The sequence below is a fragment of the Ciconia boyciana genome, chromosome 9, assembly GCF_034638445.1.
Source record: "Ciconia boyciana chromosome 9, ASM3463844v1, whole genome shotgun sequence".
NCBI lineage: Eukaryota > Metazoa > Chordata > Aves > Ciconiiformes > Ciconiidae > Ciconia > Ciconia boyciana.
In genome coordinates this window covers 15,972,192-15,999,850 of record NC_132942.1, presented here as the reverse complement: position 1 = coordinate 15,999,850, position 27,659 = coordinate 15,972,192, and positions in this window count along the sequence as shown.

The following is a 27,659-nucleotide window of genomic DNA, read 5'->3' as shown; positions in this document are numbered from 1 at the left end:
CACTGAGCTGTTCAATAAGTCTCTGGAAAGCAAATTCCATCCAAGTAATTTCTAAAGGAGAGGTTTCCAGCTGTGAAGCAAGTTTGCTTGTGTTATGAGCACCCTAATTACTCCACAAAGAACATTGTGTTCTCATACCCGATCTTTGAAAAAAATTACAATACTGCAGTGATAAAAATGGGAGTGAGCAACAAAACCAAGAAAATCAACTACAGCAAGCTATTCTTGCTGTAGCTAACTATCCAGTCTTAGTCATATACTTGATTTTTGCATACCTCATTTAAAGAGAAGAAAAAAGTAGTCTCCCTGTATATTCTTGTAATCAGTCCCCACACAACCCTTAAACCTGCTTTCTTTACAACTTCCATCTGCCTTCTAATTTGCCTTCACTTGGGGAAGAAGCAAAAACTTTGAACTGGTATGACACATCCTTCATTCTGTCTCATTTATTTCTTTAAGGATGCTTGACAAGCTTAAATTCCAACATCAAAATAATAGTTAGCAAAGAAATGGCAAGCTAAAGCACAACACTTTTGTTCTTTGGTTTTAGGAAGCTTCCTTTTCAAAGAACTTGAAGTTGTTTGGTGGCATTATGAAAAAAAAAAACCAAAACAAACCCCCAAAACAAAAAACCTCATACTTAAGGCCTCTGCAGAATACTCATAGCAGACCTGGAGGATTTGTCTGCAAGAGTTCAGCACTACTCATTAATTCCAATTCTCAGGCTATTAAATACAGCTAGGCTCAGCACAGGATTACACATTTAAGCAGGAAGAGAAAACCAGGTCCCTGTTCTTTACAAGTACTCATATTTTTATTTATTTTTAACACACTTCCCTGTATAGACAATAACTCTTGAGCTATTTCAATCTCTGTGACTCAATCACTGTGTCAATCACTAGCCAAGCATTTCACACACAAAAGTCTTCACTTGACATTAATTCCTGATGTGGTGAAAACACACTGAGGGGATTTTGTAAATAATTATTTACCAGAGTCTGCAATTAACACATCTCTTGTTAAAACATGATAATTCTCATTCTTTTCAAAATTAATGTTCTAGACAGAGCTTCACTGACCTGCCTGGAGACTGAAGACATCTATATACAGAGAAGATATAGCAGGACAGCAACCAAACAGTGTTTACGCTTTTTGAAGCCCCTATCCTGACCGATACACTTCAATAACCTGCCCTAAAGCTATATACTGGGGGAGAGGAGGATGGGGAAAAAAGGAGAATGTTTTTAGATAATCAGAAAGTATCAAATACAGCAAATGATCTAGGTGAATGTGCCAGAAACAGAATCTGAACTTGCATGTGACAAGATCAGCCTCTAATTATGTTATATGAAATTATTTCCTCATAGTCTGCAAGGAATGTGGAAATAATGCTTCTGTTGTAGGCTCTTGATGACAGTTGGTGCCCTCAGGTGAGAAAATCAAAAGTCAGAGGTATGATTCTTTCATTTATCTTAAGAACATATCAATATGTGGCTCTTAAACTCCTAAAACATGCCCATGCTCTGTCACCCTCATTTTTAATTCAGAGTCTAAGGCTGTAGAGCTCTAGCTTGATGCACATAGCTTGATTATAAAGCAGTCTCTCTCACTAGATGTTGGAAGTTATATGCTTTCTGCCTAAGGGATTAACAAAAAAGGAAAGCTGATCTGAATATCCTGAGGTAGTGGAGTTCTATTGACTCCATGTATCTCAGAATTGCTCATGCACTGGAACGGGAATTTTATCCAGCAGGAAAATGAGATCAGGATCTCTCAAGGGACCATGGAAACTCCTGCCCCTCATTTGAGCATAAATAGCATAATAAACAACACATCCTCCTATAACTGCCTGTACCATGATTAAATCAGAAAAAGTAAAAAATATGTAATTATAGCTATATGGATCTACAGGTTACAATAGATAAGCATTAAACAGATCAATATTTCTAATACTTTCAAATGAGATGTTCTGATCCAGAACTAATTAAAAAAAATAATCTTAAAAATAGTGGTTGAAACTTAGACATTTTTTCTTCCACTGTTCTGTTTTAGGACTTATGGCAAAAAAATTACATCAATCTTAAGCAAAAAAAGAGACATTATTAAAAAAAAATAATTGGAAAATTTTGACTAGAAATGTTTTCAAACCAAAATGTTTAATTCAAAAATAATAAAACAATATATACATATAAAGATGTTATTTCTCTCTGCTGAAATCTGATTCTAAGTAACCTATGCTTTTAGGCCTATACATTGTGACAGGGAGTTAAATATTTCTCCAAATCTAAAACATTTAATCAGTTCAATCTAAACATGCAAAATATTTACAAAACTTATATCCAGGGACTTCCACATAAATATAGTCAAATATTTAAACATATTTTACTTGAAATGGGACTTAATTTAGTGGTTTTCTAAAAATGCCAATATATTTTTCAGAAAGGATGATGCAAAGGTAACATGTGGAATTCTTATTTTATCTGTTCCACTTTTTCTTTCCTGTAAAAGATATATACTTCTGTGTTTCCTGATGGAAAGGAACTCTTTCATAACTAAAATAAAATAAATTTAAGTAACTAACTTATTTCCATGTGTTTTCAACAATGTTTACAATAGCACAATAGTCTGTGATATATATTGTGCATTGTAACTACAGACCTGCTGTCATCGTGAAACTTAGAAACCTCACGCCGAGAAACTTTCAAAGTGTTCACCCACCATAGAATTTAATTTACACCTCAACTAAGAGAGCAAAATATATTCATATATGTATTTTTTCATGTATATATATAAACTACTATGTTCTCTAAGGAGCAGCAGATTAAATGACCCTTATGATTTGTTAAGGAAAAAAAATGTCTTCTCTTGCCTCTCTGTCTGATACACATCAGAGATCTGATGGGATGGTGCCAAGATTTCCTCCTGTATGTGATTGCCAGTTTACTAGCTACTGCTTAAGATAATGTGTTTTGGTTCATAAGTTGATTGGATCTGGGCTTTAATTCGAAAACCCCTCATCTTCATATGCTGCTATATTTCCTTTCCTTTCTGTGAATTAGTTAGGCTTTAATTTTATCAGTATGATAGCTGGTGATCCATGAGGAAACTCTTCTTACACCAACAGAAACCCAATCCTATTTGAGAAAGAAAAAAATCCATTAACAGACATCTAGTGCTTTCACAGGATTGATTCTTTTATAGAGAGCTGGCACTTTGGATGACCTGGCAGCAACAAAATCAAGGTGGTCTGTGGGATTTGACAGTTAGACAATCATTCATTCACACCAGCCTGGTAAGCTCTTTTTGAACTCCTGCAGAAAGGGGAACTTCAATTAAGAGTGAAGTTCAGTTGTCCCTGATGTTATTAAAGTCAGAATAAAAGCAGCGTGCCCATCTCTCCTGTGATCTCCTCATGTTTTAAAAATATGACTCACAGTCCTCTTTCTACTGTTCTACCAAGAGCCACCCATCATGCATTCCCCCAAAACTCTGTTGCCTTTGTCCACACTTCTGAATAACTGGATTCAAACCCTTCCAGCTGAGTGCTTAAGCCATGCCTGCAAGCATGTGTCATTGCAATAAAAAGAAGGAAAAAAAAAAGTACCTTTGTTTTTCACAATGAAATGTGTCCAATGAAGGGGGGAAAAAACCTTTAGACTACTTTGTTTAAAGAGATAGGGACTGTAGAAGTCATATATCTTACCTCCCTTCTCTCCACCCCTTCCTTCCGTCGTCTCTGTGTAATGAAACAGTCACCCTGATGAGAAGGACATAAATAGTGAATCCTCACCAGTACAGATGGGTGACATTTGAAAACCTCGTTCTTGTTACCTAGAATTCATATTTTTTTATCATTATAATTATTGCAAAGAGTATATTTAGCATGCATGCTCTGCAGTGACTTCAGCTATGTGCTAAACACTTGCTATTTAAGTAGGTCATGTGACACTATTACTGCTGCAATATTAGCACATGAAAATGGCTTTTTGGCAAACAAGTAAATCAGAGACAAAGCATGCTATGCACAGACTGTAATTATGGCTGTGTACTTCTTCATCATGGGGTGAAAAAATTTAGAGCAGTATTTACTGTTGTAATTAAACTGATTCCCCCAAGAACTACAATGAACTTTGGGAGGTGATAAATAAAAGCAGCAGCAAGCTGTTCCTTTGAGATTTACACTCTGATGATAAGATCTCCTGAGTTCCTGGAGGGAGAAGGAGAAGGTAGGTTCATAATTTATCTTTTTCAGGCCTGGTCCAAACCTATTAGAGTCATTAGAAGTCTTTAAATTGATTTTGTCCAAAGTTGATTCTAAAGTAATTTTACTCTTGAAGTACAAGTTTTAATTTTCTAATGCTAAAATTAAAGCAGAAATTGCTTATCATTTTCCTTTAAAGGAAAGGGTTTTAATATTTATTTTACATAAAAATGATTGTTATATCTTTCACTCACATTTTCTACAGAGGAGCAAAAAGATTTTCTGACTGATAGCAAAGATAATTTTTACAGATCTGTACAACTAGCTTCAAAGAATATTTAAGAGAATTTGAAGTGTGTATAACTAGACACAAATAACAACTTTGCCTTTTGTTAAACTTCACATTTAAGCAAGAGGGCAACAGATCTCCTTTCTGCATGCTTATTTAAAGGTCTATCTCTTCATGCACGTAGATGTTATGGTTTTGTCTAAGTAATAGAGGAATAAAACATGCATCAGTGCCTTATCAGCCTGCCAGTCCTGCATAGGACCCTTGGACAGGAGTGGACAGGAGTGCTGGGCTGGCACACAGGTGCAAGGTCACCCTTTGACTCTTGTGCCTGTAGTGACAATGTTTACTCCACCTTCTGCCCATTTGGGGAAACACTCTAGAAGAGGAAAAATAATCTATTAGCTATATTATTGAAGTGGATCCAAATATGCTGTAAGCATCAGCCTGGCTGCCTACATGGCGATGGAAAATAATGTATATCATATTATTAATTGAATTTGATTGCTGGGGTTGGGTTTCCTCCTCCTCTATGCAACTTCTGTACTCAGTGTGTTGTGTTGGCTTTTTTTTTTTACAGTTTTCTCCAGCATACTTAATCAAACAGGGTCATATTTCCAATTAGTTGGAGTAGGAAGTAGCTATCTCCTCCTTGAGAAGACTGAGAACGTGACAGGCAACTCCAGTTTTGGGAACTGCTGCTTCTCATTCGAACAGCATCTCTGCCAAAATCATGTTTATAGCATGGCAGTGGGATGGATAGTCACAACACAGCTCTTAATCAAATGAAACAGGTGAAGGAGTTGCACAGTATGGCTTATGGCATGATATTTCCTAGATGTGTTACATACAATTGTAGTCTATTTACACTACTTTCCCAATGACTTGTCATTCTTCCTGTTTAACTTGTGGTTACTTGCATCTGTTTATAGAGAGACAACAAAAAACTCGCTATAGATAAGCAATTACATTTGTATAGCTCTCTACAGAACTGTTATTATGGTAAAAAGGTGACTTGACTTGGGGAGGGGGAAAGAATAGATGAGAGAGATTACATAAAAGCAGAGATTTCATCTTTTTTTGCTCAAGTCTCTTCCATAGCATTGTATATTGGAAAAAAGCACTCTCAGAAATAGGCTTTACTGCTATATATTCCCTAAATGGACATACCAAAAAGGACGTTCTTGCTCTTTATTTCAGGTAATTTCTGAATTCAGATACTTATAGTTGAGTCTCTACTTTTTTTGCCAGCAAAGGTATGTCAGTCATCTGACTGGTACTATAGGTGAATCAATGATATCATTTCTTAAGTTGATCCTCAGAGTAAAACAAAATGTTGTACTATGAAGCCAAAGCCTTTTAAGAAACTAAACATTTGATGGAGTAAGACACTTAAAAACCGATCTAATTAGTCTTTAAAAACTAGACAGTTACCTTTACTACAGTGACAAGCAGTAACTCTCCCATACAATCCCCCTAGACTGAATAGACTAGTTGGACAAGTCAGTTGTTAATGAGAGAGTAACACATTAGCTTTTTAAAGACACAATGTGAACAGAATCCCACCTGACAATCTTATGAACTACATTTTTCAGATGAAAGGACAGGTTCCTGTGATGAAAGTTTGAATCTCTAATGAACAGACTTGCAGTTTTGACAATAACAATAGTAACAGAGAGGATTAATTAATCAGCTTTTTGAGTTCTACCTAAATCATTATTTTATTTCTAATCACAATGCAGCAATTTTAATGGAGCAGAAAAAAGAATTTGTATGATTTGGTCTTAAGTATATTAGTTTTGTTCATTCTGAAGCAACTCACACTTGCCCTAGAGACATACATTGCCATTTTGTTCAGTTATCCTACCTATTTTTACTTTAAAAGAAAAAGTGCATCTTTGACAAAGAACTCTGGCAACAAACCCAAGGCATCTCACTGTTAGATGCATTCTGATCATGAAGTTTCCTTCTGTCTTGGTGGTGAATAAAATAAATAAGATATCCCCCTTGTTGTGTAAATTACAGCTACTGGAACAAAACCAGAAAACCAAGATGACAAAAAACATGTTGAAAGCTGCTGTCTGCTGTATAAGACATAAAATCTTAAAATGAAGAAAAAAAATCAAAACCAGTGTGGACACTGCTTGCTGTGTCTTGTAAAGATTCTTGCTATTGATTCAAGTTGCTTTTACGTAGAAAGGATTTATTTTTGTGGAAACTCAAGAATCTTAGGACCAGTGTAATGAAAAATATTCAACAATTTGCACTTCCCTTCTCACTAGCACTTCACCTTTTAATCAAAGTATCTGACTCTAATTCTGAGAACACTGAAGAAATAACTTAGGATCTCTTCTAAACAGTAAAGACATTCTAAAGATAATCTTATGGTTACCTCCAGAACAGAATTTGGACTCCCTCTGACATTATACCATGGAAAAAATTTAGAATCCTCTCTCAGGATCATTTTATGCTGTTTTGTAAGCTATAATACTCAAAAGGATGGATCACATCAGAGTGGCTGATTATCTGGAGTTGTGAGGCCACAATAAAAAAGGTTTCCTCCTTGAATCCATTCATCTGCATTTAATACCAAGAAAGAGAGAGAATAAAATTTAAGGAAGGATTAGTAGGTAAGTTGGAAGTATGGTAGCCTATCACAGTTGTCATTTAAGCAGATGTCAGAAGAAGGAAATATTGATTAACACAGGTCAAAAGAACCTGAAGAGTTTGCAAATCACATGCAACTCAGCTGCATGGACAACTTAACAGGTGAGATATTCTTTTATTAAAACTGGGGGAAAGAGAGAAACCTGGGAGAAGCAAAACCTGAGGGTTAGAATCTACAGAAGTGTCTGAGGGGACCCACCCTGGCAGCAATCACTGAACAACTGTATATATATTCAACACATGTTCAGGGTATAGCTTTGACTTCCATAAGTTTGTGTCTAACACCAACAGAATTTATCCTTTCATTTAGAAGGGTATAACATATCCTACTAGTTATTTTCTATTCAATGACTATTGAAGATGAAAACCCTCCAAGATAAATAAGCAATATTTAAAAAAACAGAGCATGCTTTGGAGCTTTAGAAAGGTAGATAAATTACTGGTTTTAAAATGGAGCATGGAGGGATAATGAATAGAGACACTGAACTTGTAATAGTTAAGAACAGAAAATAGGTCTCCTGACCGCATAAGAACTATTACTACTTTCCAACAAAGATAAACTGTTAAAGTCCTCCTCATATTTTTTGTTTACTCTGACTATTTCTCAAAACAGAGCCTCATTTTCAAGATGCATTTCTGCAATTGCTTTCAGCATACTCATTTTCTGTACACAGGAGGCAACACCTCCGTCTCTTTTTGTCCTGTACAATGAATAAAGGATCTTCAGCCTTTCTCACCACAGTCCCTTTGGCTCAAGGTGGTCATGTGCTGTGTAATGGAAAACAGGGAAAGTTTGTAAAAGTGTATGTCTGATAGATGAGATTTATTTTCTTTTTGTTTTCTTCCTGTCAGTCATATTATTTTCATAGCTCTTTACTGATAATGCAGTTCATGTTACATTCATCAATATGCCATATACACTATTATAAAGTACTTATGCTGTCATTAATAATGTACATACTTATAATGCTTTCCATTCCAAAGAGCCGTAAAACACTTCACTAAATACAGTTCCAACCTGTAAGTGAACCTAGCTCCCATATGCAGCCCTCTTCAAGCAAATGGTGACAACACTGAGAGATTTGCAAGGTCAGTTAACATACGAGGTATATAAAAAATGCAAATACCTGTGGGATGCACCACAGTATCTAAACAGCATGGAGCAGTGCTAATTTCAGAGGCTCAAGGCTGCGAGATGACATGATGGTCCAACTTGAGTGAACTGCAGGGAGAAAGATTTGGCCCATCATGGAAGGCCAGCATGCATTCTGCCTCAAGGGAGTACTGCTTTTAAAGAGAAACTGGAACAGACATTGAAGAGCTAACCATTTGGAAAGACATAAAATAAGCAGACATATACATATCACTGAATTGTTAAAATTCCCTTTTTTTTCGCTGATCACTTTATAACCCTACTGAATTGGTCTGCCCACCAATCATGCTTGTACTGAACAGAAAACCTACCAAGATGATAAATATTATCAGGTGGACTTTCAAACAAGGCTCCATAGTTGTTAGGACTGGTGACTACATCAAATGTATATGTGCGTGTGTTCCCAGTCATGTACATATTCACACATCATCCATCTGTGAAACAAATGCTTTACCTTAATATATGATATCCTAGTACACTCAAATGACAATATGCACACTGCAGTACATCAAAGCATCTGTTACTTCTCTGGGATGCTTTTATTTTCTAATTAAGGCTTGGAATTTTATGGCTATAATGTCTACGAAAATCTTTGCAGGTACATATTGATTTTCTTTTTTAAGTGTACTTGTACATATGTCATGGTAAGAGTAAGGTTAAGTCAATCAGGACAAAGTAAGAAAGACTGGAAACTGCAGAAAAGTTAGCTTTTTTTTTTTTCATTTAAATACTTTTTTTTTTCATTTCCATAAACTTTTTCACTTATATATGCTACAGCCAGAAATAATAACACCACAAAAAGAGCTAGAGCTTGTATCTGAACCTACCAACATCTGATGGATCTTACAAATAAGTCACTTCTCTTGTGAGATTTCCCTCTTAATAACTAAAATGTAACTGTACAAAGATTTCACATAAAACAGAACTGTAAGTATATGCAGCATTCTATAAAGAATGGCTGTCCTTACAGGAAGGCCCAATAAAATAAATAGCTTTGAAATAGTATGGTCAATTGTTATTTGGTCATTTAATTGACTTAATTTAAAAGTATGAAGAGATGACTGAGATAAATCCCCACTGTGTGAGTGGGAAAATGAGTCAATGGAAGTGGCAAAACTGACAGGCTGTACACAAAGGTTAATGACAATGGAGAAGTTTCTGTCACATTAAAATTTGGGACACAAACTTTGCAGACTAGTATAATGAGGGAAGTCTGATTCAGGCTTTTCTTTATTCCAAAGCAAGAAGTGCCTTACGGAAGTAACTTCACATTTCCATAGGCTGGTCATTCAAGTGGACAGAATAGGCACAAATCAATTATTTATGGGAGAAGCTTCATCTTCCAAAGGGAGGATTGTATCACTGTATCTTTTTTTTGTTTAAACACGAGAGTGGAAAAGATTCACCATATTTTTTGAGAGTTTGTTGGAAGACAGAAAAATGAACAAACTGTGAAAAGGGCATATTTTTTCATTAATAATGAAGCTGGCGTCCATAATCCAGAGTTTTGAGCCTTTAATTTACAATTTAACTGGCAGCTCAAACATCCGGATAAGACAGCAAGTGAAATAACATTTTATCTAAAGGCTTATCTCCTCCATCAGAAAGGGTATGAGGAATTAATTCTAAGTTTATCCTGTGAGATCACAGAGGGCAAAGCTAGAGAGATACACTGGATTAATCCTCCAAAATCTTAAAAGCAAAACTCATTGGAGAGGCCAATAGTAAAGGGGAAAAAACCCCAGCAAATACTAAATCTGACAAAGGTTGCTTGCATTTTGAATATGTTTTGAACTTATTTTTATTCTACCAAACTGTTTTAGTTCTTGATTGCAAGTAGATGCATAAAGTAATAAATGGCTCAAATAACACAATTTTTTTTCTGATTTAGAGTTAAAAATTTAGCATGTGTTCTTAACTCCTCTCAACTCGTATGCGAGAATGAAAGATGTAAACCAGCTCTCCTGTCACAGCAACACCCAAGCAAGGCCCTGTGCAACCTGATCTAGGTCAGTTAGGCCTCCTTTGAGTGAGGGTTGGACAAGATGAACTCCTGAGGCCATTTCCAACCTAAATTATTCTATGATTCTAATTGCTTATCCTATTTCTCAGCTTAAGCAATAATGTATTTATTGCTGTTTCATTTCTTACTAAAATTAAATGAAGTCTACATTTCCTTCTCTTCCTTCTCTCGAAGTTCATACAGAACGGGTAAGGACTTTCTGTTTACTGCTACAGCCATACCGTAGTCAACAGAACAAATCAAAACTGAGGTGCCATTTAACACTCAGTTAGAACCAATTTCAAAATCACTCTAAGATGGATTTTATTATGGAGTCAAGACTAGTATGTTTGTTTGAGTTTAGACAATGCTTTCCATATATGTGCCCCATTTGAGATTCATGCAGTATGGATTTATCCATATTTATTTCAACAATAATTAGTTATTATTGTGAAATTTTACTTTTCTGTCCCTCCTAGAAAAACAAATTATTAATATTTACTCCCCTTCAGCCCTTTAATGCTGAAAAAAAGCTCATCAAGGTGTAAGTACCACCAGTCTTCCTCTGCTAAATCCCAGAAATTCTCACAGCTATGAGTCCCAGACCAGTGGTCTCACATGCTATTTTGACAGACTTTGTTTAGAAGTTGATAAAAGCAAACAAAGGCTATTTTGTAAACAGAACAGTTAATGTTTACTGGGAAAAGAAATATTGTAAAACTATCACATTTTTGTTTGTAGAAATTCTTTGATCACTGACATAAAGATAACTTTGAGTATTTCAGACTCTAGAAGCAGCTGAACCGTGCTAACACCGAATGCCTGAAAAATCCACAAAGATTAATTCAGCTTGTTTCTCAGTCTAGTATATTAGCCCAAAGTCATTGGTGATCCAGCAAAGCAAGTGTTTACACACAAGCTGCCTTATTTCTTTTGCAGTTAGCAGAATAGACAGTACTATAAACATATCTGTTTAAGATACAGCTTCTTGAGATTTTTTGAGAGATCAGGTAAACTTGGTCACAAGCTTTCAAGTAATTTGATTAGTTTTCTTGGCTCATGTATTAAAGGCTTAACATTACAAAGTCTTACACTATCTTTCGTAAGTAGAAAAAAGATGCTGGTGAAAACCTCGTGTTCTTACTCAAATAGGCAACCCTGCTTTTTGAAAAGTTAGTACATTTTAGTTTTCAGAATCTGTCAATACTTTGACTTTTTGTCATTAACAAAAATTTAATCAACAGACTAGACCTTCAAAAGATGTTTTGTCTTCCCCCCCCCCAGTTTTTCTGTATTAAATCATATGAAATTGAAAGACTGAGCACTTCAGCCATTGTCACACTAGATCCATTCAACGCTGATTAATATAGGTGTTTTGGAAACTGATACACTGAGAAGATTCGCAGCATTCACTAGCTCTCACACTTCTCCTTTTACCCCTGGAAGTGTCTGTGAGCACATATCTAGTTTGTGAAATACAAGATATAAGAAAATTGGCTGCTGAAGACAAGCCAAAGGGTTAATTCTAACACTTAACTTTATGGGAATATTTCTCTACTAATTAAAAAACACTTTAGAAGAAATACTTACATACCAAATCATAACTTTTGGGCAGATTATTCTGGACTACATACATACGTTTATAACACCTCAGAGTTACTCAGACTTAAAATGAGCATTCAGGCAGCCTAGAACATGTTCATTTATCTGTACTAGAGTTTGCCCCAGCCTGTTGTCCCTATTGCTTTGAGGCAAATAACAAGGAACATCTTTCTTGGGTAGACTAAATATGGGGATTTTGGGTACATCTGTTGTCCTGGAATGAAGGCAATTACAAGTACTTATTTTAAATTTATGACAATTTTTTTTCTTATTTAATGGCTTGATTTTCTGATAAAGCAGTGTGATCTTTAAGTGCTCAGTGTTTCTGCAAAGCAGGCCAGAAGTACATATAGTGCATTTACTTAGTCCAATTTATGTAACAACTTAGAATGTAAAAGGATTATAGGATTATTTCAAAAACACACAAAGATTGAAACACTGCACTTGGCAGAATTAATGCTTACATACAAATAGCAGAGCTTAAAGGCACCCCAGAAGAGAGGCACAATCAAAACACTGCAAGGCACTGAAAACTCCAGCTAAGCCTGACAACAGATGCACCCCCACAATGGACTGCAACATCCACTCCTTCTGTTACCAGCCCCACCACAGCAGCTGGTATGGAAAGAAAAGAATATGTCATAGCATTGACCTTATGTGATTTAGGAAGTCTGGTGACAACATACACATATCTGTGTAGTCACTAACTACAGTCAGGTGACTATAGCCACTGTATAGTCAGGGGACTATACAGATACGTGTATGTTGTCAGGTGGCTATAGTCAGTATAGTAACCTGAATATAGGTGACTATAGAGGCTGTATCTCTACACTAGAAGATTTTCACACCAAGAGACTTGATCTTGACACTGTCTGTACTTCTTCCCCACAACTACCACTATCAGAAAAAAAAACCTCTTCAATTAACATAAAGGTGTAATAGCTCCAAGTAACCAATAACTTCTTCTCCCAACAATGCAAATTTATCCTGTCCCAGGCCAAAAGCTTTACACATGACTGCTAACTTATTTCTTCTGTCTGCCTCATTTTTACATTTCTTGGCTTATTTTCCTTAGTGTGATGGTGTCGTCTTTGTTTCGTTGGGGGGGGGAGGGGGTTTGTTTGGGTTTTTTTAATTAAAATGAGCTACCAGTACTTTCCTTCCTTCAAAAAAAGCAGAGCCCCACTAAGAGAAAGGCTACTGCCTGACCACAACACAGTTCTGCTGGCTGGACAATCTGCACATGTAGTTTGAAAACAGCCCCAGCCCTTGTCACTTCTTACCCTCCTGTAGGCTATGACATGCAAAAGACATTCTGTGTTTCAAGCAGGGAGCAGATAATGTTGGACGATTAAACTGTTATAACGGCAACATTGCAATTCTACATGTGTGTAACATAATGCATGTGTAGAAGACAAGCAATAGGAAAATGTTGAGGATGAAGATACTGCGTTACTGCAGTACCTATGGTACTAACCTTATGTCCTACAATCTTCTGTCCTTCCTTGCTTAGCGTTGCACTCTGCTAAGCCTCTACCTCTGCCCTGTCCCTTCCTACACTTACCAGAGCTCAGCTGTGCTGCCTGAGCAGGCTCCCTACCACAGCAGCAGGAAAAGGAAGGGGATTTTGATGGCACTCTTCATTTCCTCCCCCCAGCTGGTGCTCTCTTCCCTTTTTCCTACAAAACATGGCAGAAGAGCAGAGTCGCTCTAGGTCTCCAGTGAATGGAAATTTGTGGTTCCTAGGAAGTGAACAGAGGAAAGGGTTTTTTTCTCCAGTAGCGGAGGAGAAGAAAAAGCTTTCCGTTGCCATTTTGAACAGCAGCTTCTGTTGGTAGGCACATTACTCTTGATCTTCAGCAAGATCAATGTGAGAGGAAACTTCAAGAGTGTCCCCCTGTTCTTGAAACGTGCTAACCCCTTGTCCAGGAAGTTCTACGGTATCACAGTACTTAGTTGGTAAGAGCATTTTTCATTCAGTATCAGACTATGGAGTTAAATGATGCTGCTCATTACTGATAATAGAGAAGGGCAAATTCTAAGAGATAGGAAAAGGGCTGAATAAGAACACAACCCAAATGCAAAAAAAAAAAAAAGGAAAAAAAGATTCATTAATTCTGCTGGCCAAGAGACAGTTTATTTTCTTTTTCTTTTTAAAAAGAAGTGTTGGAGTGTTGGCACAAACTCCGAAGGTGTCTGTGTTGAGATGTGACTACCATCAATAAATGAGTCCAACCTTGCCTCTGGGGAGGTTGACAGCAAAATTCTTGTTTGTCTTCAGTGAACCAAATTCATTACTGATATCAGTCCATTAATATGCTGACTATAGCTGGCTGAACAAAAGAATGGCCATGTGGATTGAAAGGAGAAAGTAAGACAGATCAGACAGCTGGATTGAAACAGAGATGTAAAATACTGTAACTTTAAAGTGTCAAATTAGGTGCATACCTACCCTCATAGGATTACACTCTCATTACTGAAAACAATATTTAAATCCATATAAAAGCAGAAAAGGCAGGATTACTCAGTGTGACGTGGAACTAATGTTATCTTTTGAGCTTTTCCTTTTAAAAAAATTAAGTTGACAGCTCCAGCGTCCCTTTTGCCAAAATTTATGATACAATTTGCTGAATTATATAAAGCCCTAGCAAGAAATGACACATATGGGATGACTTTTTATTTGAAATTGTGTTTCTTATACCAAGGTTCATCAAACTGTTTCATATTTATTCCTCTGATTAATGATATGTCAGAATTCTAATTCTAGCACCAATTTATTGCTTGTTGGCAATTGGAGAATGAAATAGCTATGTAGGCAACATGCAATATTGATTTTTATCCATCTTCTTTGAGCTCCAGTAAATGATTCCCAAGTGTGCTTTGTTGTTGCAACCTAACTAAATATTACAGTCTTATTCCTATCATCCAATAATGATGTTACTGATGTAGCATATTTCTTAAAGAGCAACAGTCCAGTATGATTTGATGTCAGTCAGACTGAATTATAGGTTTCATATTTAAAAATTCTACTGTTCAGTTATCTCACTCACAGAGACAGATAACATCTTCTAAAGCTTATTGGATGTTAGTACATTTTTGCGTGTGGACTAAAATAGTAATAATTAAGAAGAATAAGGGTGATTTCAACTGTTATAATAGGAAATTCAGTGTATTTGAGGGTACTCCACACAGAAGAGCAGAGGTTGGCGATAATGCAAAATTTGCAAACTCACTTCATGTATTTTGGAGTTGGATCCATCGTAACACCCATCTGACAAGTGATATCTAATCAAGGCAGTGCTATAGAAATAAAACAATCTCTTCAAAGGCATCCTCAGCACCAGATTTAGGCTCTTGTGTTGTCAGTGTTCTTTTATATGGATTCAGAGCATGAACTTTTCTGTGAGACAAGAAGAAATGACTATTTGCATTTGAGATAAAATTCTTTGAAAGAAGGCTTTAACATCCTTTTTAATATGAGGAAAGGAAGTTGATCATAATCTTAAGGGGGGAAGTGATGAAAATTTTAATTGGGAAAGATACAGACATACTTGGAGGAAGGAAAGCAAGACCAGCTCTTGGTAAAAGATGTTGTGCACACATGCTGAACAATGGAAAGGTGCTGCTTCAGCAGGACTTGCTGGACAATGTGTGCATGTACAAAGAAGAAGAATGTTGCTTTATATGAGAAGAAATTTGACTCTATTCCCAATCAGCACTAAATTCAACAGATAAACTAATGTGTTCAGCATTATGTTTAAGATTGCAGTAGCCACATACTTTGTATAATTCTAGAGCTACTAAGATATGGAAAAAGTAATTGGAAAGGAAAAGAGAAAGATAAAGAATATATCCAGGGCCCATATGTTCTAAAGCTTGACTTTCAGTGCTCTTTAAGCAGGTAAATAATGCCTAAGGGGATTTTTTTAAAGCTTTTGTTACTGAATTTATGTGCCTGTAAGATGTTCAAAATCCCACTGCCTACCTATCTGTCTTTGAAAATACGGTTCTTAGCTTCAGGATAATGCCAGACGTACCAACCTTCAAAATCTTCCTCATCTGGATGCTCTGATGTTTATGTGATGCAACTTTTGTATATTTTTTCTTTCAAAAAAACATTTCAGTTTTAATTAAAATAAAGAGTTGAGAATGTAGAGACATATTTCTGACTACAGAAGGCTAGGTACACACTGTGGAATTGTACATATAACACAGGCTCAACTTGTGAGGAAAATAAACTTGGCTTCTTCCTGGTTGAGGGCTTAATAATTAAGTTTGAATTTCAACATGAAGGAAAATTCAGAAAATTGATAATCAAAAGTGATTACATTTCAGGTCTGTGATGGTCAATGACAAATTTTAGATATAGAGGATATGATAATCTCTTTGGCCTGCAGGCACCTCTCAGCCCTATTCTCTGTGAAAATTAAATGTTAGGAAAGGAGACATCTAGCTGTCCACATTATAAAATGTACTATTACATACTTTGTTGGTCTTTAAAGCAGGTTTGTTGGACAGTCCAGTGTCTCAAGGCTGTATCCAAGGCCCACTGAACTGAAGGAAAAACCTCACATTGATTTCGAAAGTCTGTGTTTGACTGTGATTAATTTCAATAAGAAATGATCTGGTTTTAATTCAAGGAAAGATGTCTCATCTGTGTAGGAATTTTGAAATATTAGTGTGACAATATGTTCACGTAGGGAATGTGTACTGCTGTGTTCATTCTATGGACAAACTATGTTGACATTCTTACATCTTCCTTAACTGACACCTTTTTAGTGTTTTAAATACCAAAATTTAAAGCTTAGGTAATGAATTGGAGGAACTTAAAACTTGGACGTTTTCAACAGCCCACTCCTTACTACAAGAAAAAAAAGCTACATGATGACATCTCATGAGAATTAGAAAATACTGTTTAACATTTAAACAACTTGTTCCTCCATTTTTTGCCTAGCATTGTTTTGTTTGCTCCTTTACCTTCCTCTGGTCACCTCTGCACACCCTCATCCCTCTTCCCCTGTCTTCCAGTTGAATCTCTCTTTGGTCCTGTGATTTTTGGAACAACAGTAGTATGCCATGTAAAAAGCAAAATAAAGAAAACCAGCAGTTTTCCTTTCTGTCTTATTGTTATGTTGCACCATGTCATGCCATGAAAGAATGAAAATGAGACAGACAAGAAAATGACAATACAGGTGGCAGAATTATTTTTCTCTTTACTTTTGAGAAGAAAACACAGCAGAAAGTCTTATTATTATAGGGAGGATGAGTGATTTATTAAAAAGCTTGTTTTCAACACAAGACAGCCTGTTACCAGTGTGCTACATATTCTGCACAGTTGAAGTGTGAACAAAATTGGTAAGGCCAATTATAGCAAAAGTCTGATACATACAGACAGTAGAAACATCTCTTGATCAAAGCCGAGTTGGCGGAAAGTTTTCATGCCTTAGACCTTCACTCATCAGAAGTGGCACCAGAGATCACAAATGAAGGGTTGTAACACTGTATTGATATTTTTCATGTTGCTAATGCAACATATTGGGTAGTGCCCTATTCTTCTACCAAGACAGGCAATTACCATGGCTTCAGTCTAAGTAAATGCCCTTCCTGACTGTATTACAACAGTAGCAAATCTTGCCTCTTTTAAGTTAGTAGCGATTGTACTTATTTTGCTGTCTGAGAGATATGTACTGAGATAAAACCTAACTCATATCGCTGACATTGTTTTGTGTGTGTGAAATTTTTAGTTCTGTATGTTGTTTATTTCAGGGTTGTTTTTTCCTAGCGTAAGAAGTCAAATCTCATTTGTCTATCAACACACACAGATGTTCCCTACAGCTTACTGAAAGCTCAACAGACCTTGAATTTAGCATCCAACCTCCAAGTGTAAGAAGCTGGCCTAATGCCCTTCCTCAGTTCCTTGTAGGAAGGCCATCTTCTTTATCATCCCACTCTATTAAAGCTGTTGGTCCTCGTAGGCTGCTGAAGTATTATGCTTCCTAGGCAGAACACCTTATCATCTTTTCTTCGTACTAAGATCTCTTCTATTCCACAGTACCTTTCAACTACCCTTTTCCTCAGGTGATGTAAGTGATAAATATTAAACTTACAGCATTTGTTCTCATCTGTGGCTAGCTTCAAGCTTGCATCGCCTGTTTTACAATGGAAGAATTTGCATACTTGAAGAATTTGTGTATTTCTTCCAGCTCTACTAATTGGTCTAATAGAAGATTATCTCTAAGCACTAATTCAAAGTCACAATCTCAATTTGTTCCACAAACACAGACCCTGAATATTTTTCAGTCTTTGTTACATTTTCCCCATCCTCTTTAAAAGAAGCTTTTAATGAAAGTGCCGAATCTTCCAGACATATTTACTGATGCACAGAAGATCCAAACTAGTGGTTTAATCTGTATTGCTACACAAGCAAAATAAAGGCTAGTACTTCAAAATGCTCAAATTCATAGAATTTTGCTCCTGATTGCATTCAACTTTTAAAAGTAAGCATTTTCAGAAAGTAGTTATCTACACTTTGGGGAAATAAGAGATGTTTACTTTTACATGAAGTACTGAGAACTATGGATTTGTGAAAAAAAAACCCACTTCAAACACTTTATTATTTTTTCAAATATTCCATAATATTTAATTGAAAAAAAAATCATATATTTTGGTTTCCTTTGACAATGGCGTGATTGGCCTTATGTATAGACAAGCTATGTATTACTGTTAAGGCTTGTCTGAGAAACTGAACCTCCTGCTCCTGTATCTTGGTCTCTGGCCTCTGCTTTCAAGCCCTCTAATCTTGATTTTGCCTCCTGTCCACTCAGTCCTGCCCCAAATATTCATGCCCTGACTGCAGCCCCCTGGGGTCCATAAAATCAAGTATTCAGAGAACATTACCCTCTAAAGGAACATAACCTCTAAAACTTCATAGGTCTAAATGCATTCAAACCTATCGAGCAATTACAGACAATAGAAAGAGCCATGAAGATTAGGTGGCTCAAAATGAACCAAATCCAGTGAATAAGGCATTTAAAAAAAAAGAATAAAGAATAGTGTTCTCCAACATCTAGCACCTGAAATCTCCCAAATGACAGGATATATAAAGGTTAGAATGGTGGAATTTCCCGAGAGCAGTGCCTGAATGAATTTTCAGGAAGACAAATGTTTTGCTTATGCTTAAGTAATAAATCCCTCAGTGAATCCACAATGTGATCACCTGGTGGTTGATCTACTCTTTATTTCATTTATCTCTTAATATGGAGAGAGGAGGGAAACCAAAACCACAACAAAAACTTTATTGAATTAAGTATGTGGAAAAGAGGCCTTTTGGGAATAAAAGCAATCCAATCTTGAAGAGAGAAAACTATTTCCAGTACTTCCCAAAATGAAGTAGGAACAAGGAATCACAGCCATAACCTCATCTTTATTCATCTCCCACTATACTATTTCATGGTTCTCCAGAAAAATCACCTAGAAACTACAGCTTATTGCAAAGCATGATTCTTCTGATATGTGTGGTACTATCAGATAATGCATCCAAAAGTAATCTTTACAATGCACTGGGAGATAGAACTTAAAATGAAAAAAATTAAAGGTCTTTAAAAAAATTTTAAAGGTTTGTCAAGAGGTACTATGGTCTAATGTCCTTATTTGATCAGTGGGGATACAGTTAATTAAAAAACTGGGGTTCAAATCTAGTCTAAAATTAGCTTTGCAAGTCACTTTTAAAGATGTGGCCAAAAGTGGGTATAATTGCAAAGCTGGAAGACCTCAGAAACTACAAAAAATATGGATACCATAAACCATTAAAAAAACCAACTGAACCTGTCACTTTAAAACATTCCTCTCTTCTTTGCTAATGTACCTAAAAAACAAAACAAAACAAAAGCCACCAGAATGAGGGTAGACATAATTTAAAGCTAGAGTAAGTATCTTTAATTAAGCTCTCTTTAGAATATCTTTAGAATTAAAGCTTAAAGGGTTTAATTCTTTATTGAAAAACAGTAAGAGTGCTTACTCACCATGCAGGATTTTTTCAAGTTCTTGCAGCTTTAAAAGAAATCTATTATAGATAAAAAAAAGCTTAAATAGCATATATTACATCTTGCTTTTGTTTATATATGGTGAAGAGTATTCAGAGTGGACCACATCTTAGACTTGCACTAATCCTTAAATAATTACTATTCATCTACTCAATGCTGGAAAAACCTCATGGAATGTGACTTTGTTCTGCTGGCTTGTCTAATCCAATTCAATTACTTCAGTTCCTTCTCCCAGAGGTCTCACATCTAGAAACTGAGCTTTACGTGTCCCCTTATTCCCCTACCATCCCCCAAAAATGGAAAAGAAAAATTGGAAGATAAAAGGTAAGAAAGAAAGAAAGAAAAATTCCATTCCAATGGAAATGAACTGTACTTTTTTACTATTATTGTTTTGGTCCTTTCTCAAATATCAGTCCATCAATAAACATGAGAAACAGCTTGTAATTCACAAAGCCTTCGGCAACTCTGTTGTGATAAGGGCAAATTGGTCTGGCTCTACAAATGCTGGAGATGGGAATAGTTCAGTGGTTTGGACCAATTTGAATGGATGGAAATCACTAAAGTCCCTGAAGCTGCAGCAAACGATGCTGTACAGCTGGCAGCAGCTTGTCATCTGCATGCAGAAAGCGACAGGAATATTACAAACTTCCTGCACAAAGTGAACTATTTCAATCACCTATAAAGACTTCCCTTGTCAAATAGAACAGTGGCAGAAAACCTCTAACTACTGAAGGTTTTTTTCTGTCCCTTCCCTCCTCCTCTTTTCAAATAAGAGCCACCTGTCCAGAATTAAAACTTTGATTTCAAAAGAGAATAAAATATCATACTGAAGTGAATGTTGAACAGAAATTTCATAAAAGGAACAGTAATGCAATGGAGCAATAAGAGATACACCACATATAATCTAACAGATATCACAGCAGATGAGATTGTGTGATCTTAAGATAAAAATGTATAGTCTTAATTAAGAAACCAGATTTTCCCTGGGACTAAATGGTATTTGAAACAATTTACATTGTCATTTTGCACCAATTCCTATTCCTGACCTTGTGTTATGTACTTTGCAGCAAACTGGAACTTTCATTGAGAAACAGTCTTGATCATTCCTGTAAATTGCATAAATTTTGCCCACGAGGAATGAAATAATGAAATTAAGGAGGAAAGGCAGGTGTGGCCTCTTCCTATTTTACAAGGAAGTGTAATTATCACATACCGTAGAAAGTATCTATTTTTAAAAGTTTCCTGTCATTTTTGCACCCATCTTATTTGTACTTACTAAAAAAATTGATTCTTTCGATTAATTTGAGGTAAATGTAAATATATTCTGGACAGATTTTTTTCCTTTATTTCTACCACAAAAGGAACCACTTTACCACTTGAAAACTGCGCTTATGCACACACTTATTAATTCTATAAAGTAAACTAACATTTCCTAACATAAAGCTCACAGTCCCACCAGAGGTGCAATCATTTTCATCAAAGTTCAGGTTGCAGCTGAATTTGAACACCTCCAGAGCAACATACACAACACATCTCTGCTGTCCTTTTCCCCTATGATAACAACCCTGTGAAGCTTTCCTGACAGCTTTTCTTTCAAAATAAGTAACAGTTAAAACCAGTTAAAATTAGTTAAAAACCAGTTAAAATTAGAAACATTCTGGCAGGTACCTATGGCATGATTCAAAGTAGGGGAAGGATACTGCAGGGGGTGGGGATCTCAGTGGACACACAATTTCCCACTCATTTCTTAATGTGATCACTAGAAGTCAGGTCAAAATCCTCATTATCTGCACAGATAATTGATTTTTGATAAAATAACTTTTTTTTTCTCAGAAACTATATGCTTTATTTAAAATCTTCCATTTCAGGCAACAAATTATTACTGATTTGAAGCAGAAAAGGTGGGTTTTTTGGCCTTTTGTGGTGGAATCTTTTTTTTCCTCCAACAAAATGCTGAAATGATCAATGGATTTTTTAGTAATAATAAATATATATAAAAATATATAACTATATATATGTTTTTACTTTATAACATGTTTGTTCTTATTTTGAATATCAGCTTGATCCTTCACATCCTGATGCCCTCAAAAATATTGCACAGTTTCATCCACAGATAGTGGGGGTGTTACAGACCTGTAGTGGGGGCTGCTACCCTTTACCCAAAGAGGGACAGTCAGATTCTGAGTTATTGTGAATGAAGAGCATAAGAATGCACTGCATCTTACAGTCTGACTCTTGGAGAACATAAAATATGTTTTTTCAAAGCATAACATTATACTTTTTGAGAAAGTCAGGAATGACATTTGCCCTACATTTATTTTGCTATATAATAGAAATATTTCATTTTCTTCAGAAACGAGCTTTGACCACTCAGGAAAAAAACAAGATCCCTGATGACTGATTAGTGAATTTATTACCCAGCAAACTAACAGCAGAGATTCCAGATTGTATCTGTGTGCTTATACTTGGCCTCCTCACACACCAGCACTAGTCCTAAGAGACAAAGTTAGAGGTAATGTGTAAGATCTTCTTACATAAGTTTTTCACCTGCTGCACTAGAAGATAACATTGTACCCCAGGACAAATCCTATTTAGTTCTGTCCTATCTAAGGAGCCATTTCCTGTGGTAACCATGTGCCATAGGGCAATTAATCATTACAGTCCGAACATGACTGTTCTCACAAGTCCATTTGCTTTTGGTGATCATATTTAGATAGGAGCAATCTTTATATTTTTCATTCAAAAGTGGTTTTGGTTTTGGGTTTGGGTTTTTTTGTGTGTGTGTCTGCTTGCATTTTACTCTTTCTTCTTGACCCTCAGAACTTGGTAAAACATCAGACTGACAGATGCTTTACAAAAAAAAAGTCTTCTGTTTAGGTCACTTAGAACTCAACAGGGAAGTTTTGCCAAGGGGATCTTTGCCTCTACAAGTATTTGAATACTCAGGATGGAAAATGACTCTCAGACAAGATGCAATTTTTATGCACAGTAGGAACTGATGGCAAACCTTTGACTTTAACTATTACTTCCACAGTAAATCTTCTTTTCTATTATTTCTTTTTCATACGCTTTTGCACTCTCTGCTCCTTTGTATCTCTGTTTTTATCCCATTTTCTCCTTTCCCTCTCTTTTCTATTCCCCTTTCCTTTTTCTTCTTCTATTTTCCCTTATACTTGCATCCTCCTTATCCTTCTTTTAAATGTTGGCATTGGACTTCCCCAGAGATAAATCAACACTTTCCACTCATTCCAGGTTTTTTTGACTGCTGAGTGTAACACTAGGAAAGGGGAGGTTTCCAGTAAGTGCCAATTTGGCACTCTGAGGTAGGGAAGTCTGGCACTAGCATTATTATACGTTCAAAGACTGCGCAGCAGCATGGTCTCCTGTCTCTGGATTTTCTTTTCCTTTTCTTTGTGTGATTCTATACAGTTGAAAGCCTTTTTTTGGCAACCCAACTGAAGATTTTTTTATTTATAACATTTTGGAAGCTTATTCTTCCTAGGAAAGCATTTGTAATTCGCAATTAGGGAAGAACGATGGCATAAATCCCCCAAACTTTCTACCATACCTTAATCTGATTTAAACTTTTTGAGAGTGTATGATGCTCGCAAGCACTTATTAAAAGGAATATGCTTACAGCTTTGCACTCTCTTGGCAAGCCAGCTGAGGCTCTGTTATTATTATCTGCACCTGAGTCATGCCTAGGTAATAATGTAATAGCCTCTCCATGGTAGGCATTATACAAACATATAGACACAGGCAGTTCTGGCACCAAAGAGCTTGCTATCTAAATTGATGGTAGGAGACGGAAAAGTAGTTCAAAGCAATTAGGTAAGTAGCATTAGGTCAATAAGATATCAGAAAAGATATGAATAACACCCTCATCTCAAAAGCAGTGTAGTTCAGTTGATCAAACCATCCAACAAATTTTCCTGCTGTCTAATGGCACTGAAAAAACATTGCAAGAAAAAAGTGTCCCTTGTGGTATTTCAAAATTGTCCATAGATAGGAAGAAATGAAATATGAAAAGGAAACTCTTGAGAGATTCATAGCACCCAAAGTCTCAGGTTTTTTGGTTATTCAAACAAATCTTCTAAACTTTTATAATGTTCTGCCATCACTAGCCTTTGTTGGGAAATTTGCTACAGGTATAAATGGAAAGTGAGACCAAACTAAAATGTGTCTGACCAGCTTTAACTGATCAACACTATTATTAAGTTCCTGTGCTCCATTGACAAATAACATACATATACTATCACATGTGACAGCTAAACCTCTAAGAAAAGAAAGGAAATCATGGTTATCCTAGATCAGGAATGCCAAGCGAGAGGATGCACTTGAAGGCTCAGGTAAACACAGCAAAAATGCACCACCTTGAAATTCTGAAAACATCTATGACTACTAATAATTCAGTTGGAAAACAACACTGCACAATGTCCTAATATTGCTTGCTTTAGAGGAAAAAAAAAACAAAACAGGCAAGCCATTTATAATACAGAAGAGCATGCAGCTGGATCAAATAGGTATTTCTGATGGAAGATAGTCAAGATAAGTAAAAATGTCTGCTCTCATACAATAACCTTTATTCACCTATTTGATCTAAGATGCTAATTTTTTGCTTTGAATAATCAACATTACTGGTTACAGTAGCTATATCTTAAAAAATACATTTGATTCATTTTCCTGGCTATCTGTATTAAAGCTTCAATTTGTAAACCTGTATTTTCCTGCACAGATAAGAGGCAAAGCCTTGAAGATGAGTGTGCAATGAAAGCAGAAGAATGATTCATTTATATTTCTACAAGTTCTCAGTGTTTGTGGAGGAAAACAAATGCCATTTGCGGATATTGGTGACTTTTCTGTCAACTTTTGAGCCTATGAAAATTTAGCAGAACTTCATAACCTTTAGAATACCACACTCAATCTCCTCCAAACATCGTTGGTCATCTATAAAAAAACAGTTCAGTTTTATCACAAACTGAACATGTAAAGATCTTACTGCTTCCAACAATTCTGTGGTTTGCTTTTGCTTATTACAAGCATAATGTCGAGTGTGGGTGAAAACTTCAGTCAGTGACTGTCTGCTAGGCTCAACTTCTGACAACTCGTTCTAATGCTTGTAAGTCTGGAGAAAAAGACAGTATCTATGGTTTAAAGCACCAGGGGAGATGGGATAATAAAGAAAAAGGTCATGAATTCTGTGTCCTGGTGTACTTAAGCAGCTGCTAGTAAAATCCTCAAAATGTAGGAATAACTTGGCACCTTTTCAAGCAGGACTTGTGCATACTTACATAGGCAAGAGTTTGAGAGTACCGTCACAGCTAAAGACTGGTTCAGGGAGTATTTCATGCAATCTCACTTGTGTCCCTCTCTAATGCGTGCATTGCATTAACATACTTCCAACTGAAGGGAGTCCTTTACAGTGGGAGCAATATAACATAAAAGCAAACAATCAGACTTGGCTTTTTGGCAATAAATTCCAGTGTTTGAAATTGTACCCATTAGTTTTCTAGAGCTGATGATATTGAATACAAATATGAAAAGACAGTGATTTATGATTTGATCAGCCATTTCAATTCAGATAACAGTGGGAAAAGTGGTTGTTTTACTTTCATGTATAAGAAACATCTATGTTGTTGAAAATGTACTTTACTAAAATAAAGAACTTTCACATCTAATAATACATTAGCATCTTTAAATAATCTTTTTGCTCAGGAGAATAGCTACTTTTACATAACAGAAGTGGGATCCTTCCAAAGAAAATTAAGGAAGTGTTACTTTGAGAGGAATCTTCTTTGAAAATGAAACAATGCAAGATAATGCTTCTGAGACAGAAAGCAAGCTGTAACAAAGCAGGTTAACATGGCTATAACCAGCAAATGATGCTTCACAAACCATCACTGCCAATCCTTATAATTCATTAATTTTTGTATTGCACCTGCATTTTGCAGCACTCTCAGCCAGTCTTTTAGAGTGACATGCAAAGAAAACAGCTCTAATGATCACTCAATTAGTTCTCAACACTCAAACTCTTAAACATAGACTAGAACAAAAGCAAACCCAACCACCTGGTGTTTTTTGACCTGGTGTTTGATGCTTTCTGCAGCAAAAGTATAATCACTTATCTTAAAGGGAAAGATAAGGCAAGATTAAAAAAAAGTGGTTCCTCAATTTTTAAGGGTTTCTTTTTTCCTAATGAGGTGTTATGAAATCAGTCTAACTGCTAAAGTATATCCAGTTGTTTACTTTAGGCTGTATCACACTTTGCTTATGGACTTATCTTTGATTTTCATAACAGTTTGCTTGTTTACATTCAACATGTTACCTCTCAAAGGAAAAATATAGAAGGCTAAGCCCAAAGGGAAGAAAGCTGAATGTAAAAAATGTTCTCATATCCTATATGGGTTTTCAGTAAGGATGTTCTGAGTGCCCAACATGAGGAAGAGAAGATTTAATAGTTATATTACTTTAGAAGTAATCTTGTTTGGGCTTCCTACAGATTTTGCAGTTCAGTATCTCCATTGCACTCTATGTGATGACTACTTCTCCATCCTGATGCTACAGACCTGTACAGGCAGATAGCTACCAGTCCCTATTAATCCTACTCCAGTTTTAAATATTGGAGGAATTTCCATCACTCCACTCAGACTCTTGATCAGTTTATAGAGTTCAAAGGAGAAGACAGGAAAGATCTGATCTGCTTCCCAACTGCTCCACATTGTCAGGAAATAACTCTTCAGTAAAATTAGACATCCTTGATAGAAATCAGTGATCTTCTAGACTCCTGACCTAATATTTTGGGAACAGCTCATAAAATCTGTCCCTGTGAGGGACAGGTACTTCGACATCACTGCATGACAACAAACACAGACTGCAAACCTTTTTTAGAAGAGACTAAATTACAGTCAGAAGCTGTGTGATTAACTACTTCCTAAACAAGAGCAGGCTGTTTATCCTGTTATCACACGATCATATCTCATGGCTCAGGACAGTTATCCGCTACCCTATGAAGATCATCCTTCCAGTGCCAAAAGCAAACACAGCCAGCAACAGGTGACCACTTTATTCTGACTTTCAAATTGTATTTCATTCAGCTCCTTGCCTCTGACTTTTTAAAGCTACCTAATAAATGATTTGGGCCTGAAACAAAAATTTGTACTGAAGTAACTATCACATATTTTTCTCATAGCTTTTTGCTTAACCTATACATAGCAAGAACTTTTATGTCTTCTTAGACACTTATTTATGGTAAATTTTGTCAGGGATACTTCCATAAAGACGAATCATATATAAAAAAAATATATATTTCAAGAACTGTTTGGAACCTGAAAACTGCTGCTGTTCATTGGTGCATCCTCATATGCCTCTACATTTAGAAAGTAAATTTGAAATCTGTTAAGTTTATGGAAGAGATTGAATTGTATTAACTATGATGTAGTTCACAGGCAGTGACAGTTGAGAGCTTCTAAAGATTTGGAACAGGATTTACATGTTCCAGCTCATGAATTTTCATGCAGCAGGGAAAATATGGAGTTTCCACCCTTTGTTTCATATCATACCATGATTGGGACCTACAGCAGGTCTTGTTTTTTTAGCTGCTGCTGCAGCAATGTGCTAAACTCTCAAGGTGATCCACAGTAAGCATAGATTGCTGTAAAAGTATAATTACTTTTGAGATAAAATGATGGTTTTTACCACTTTAA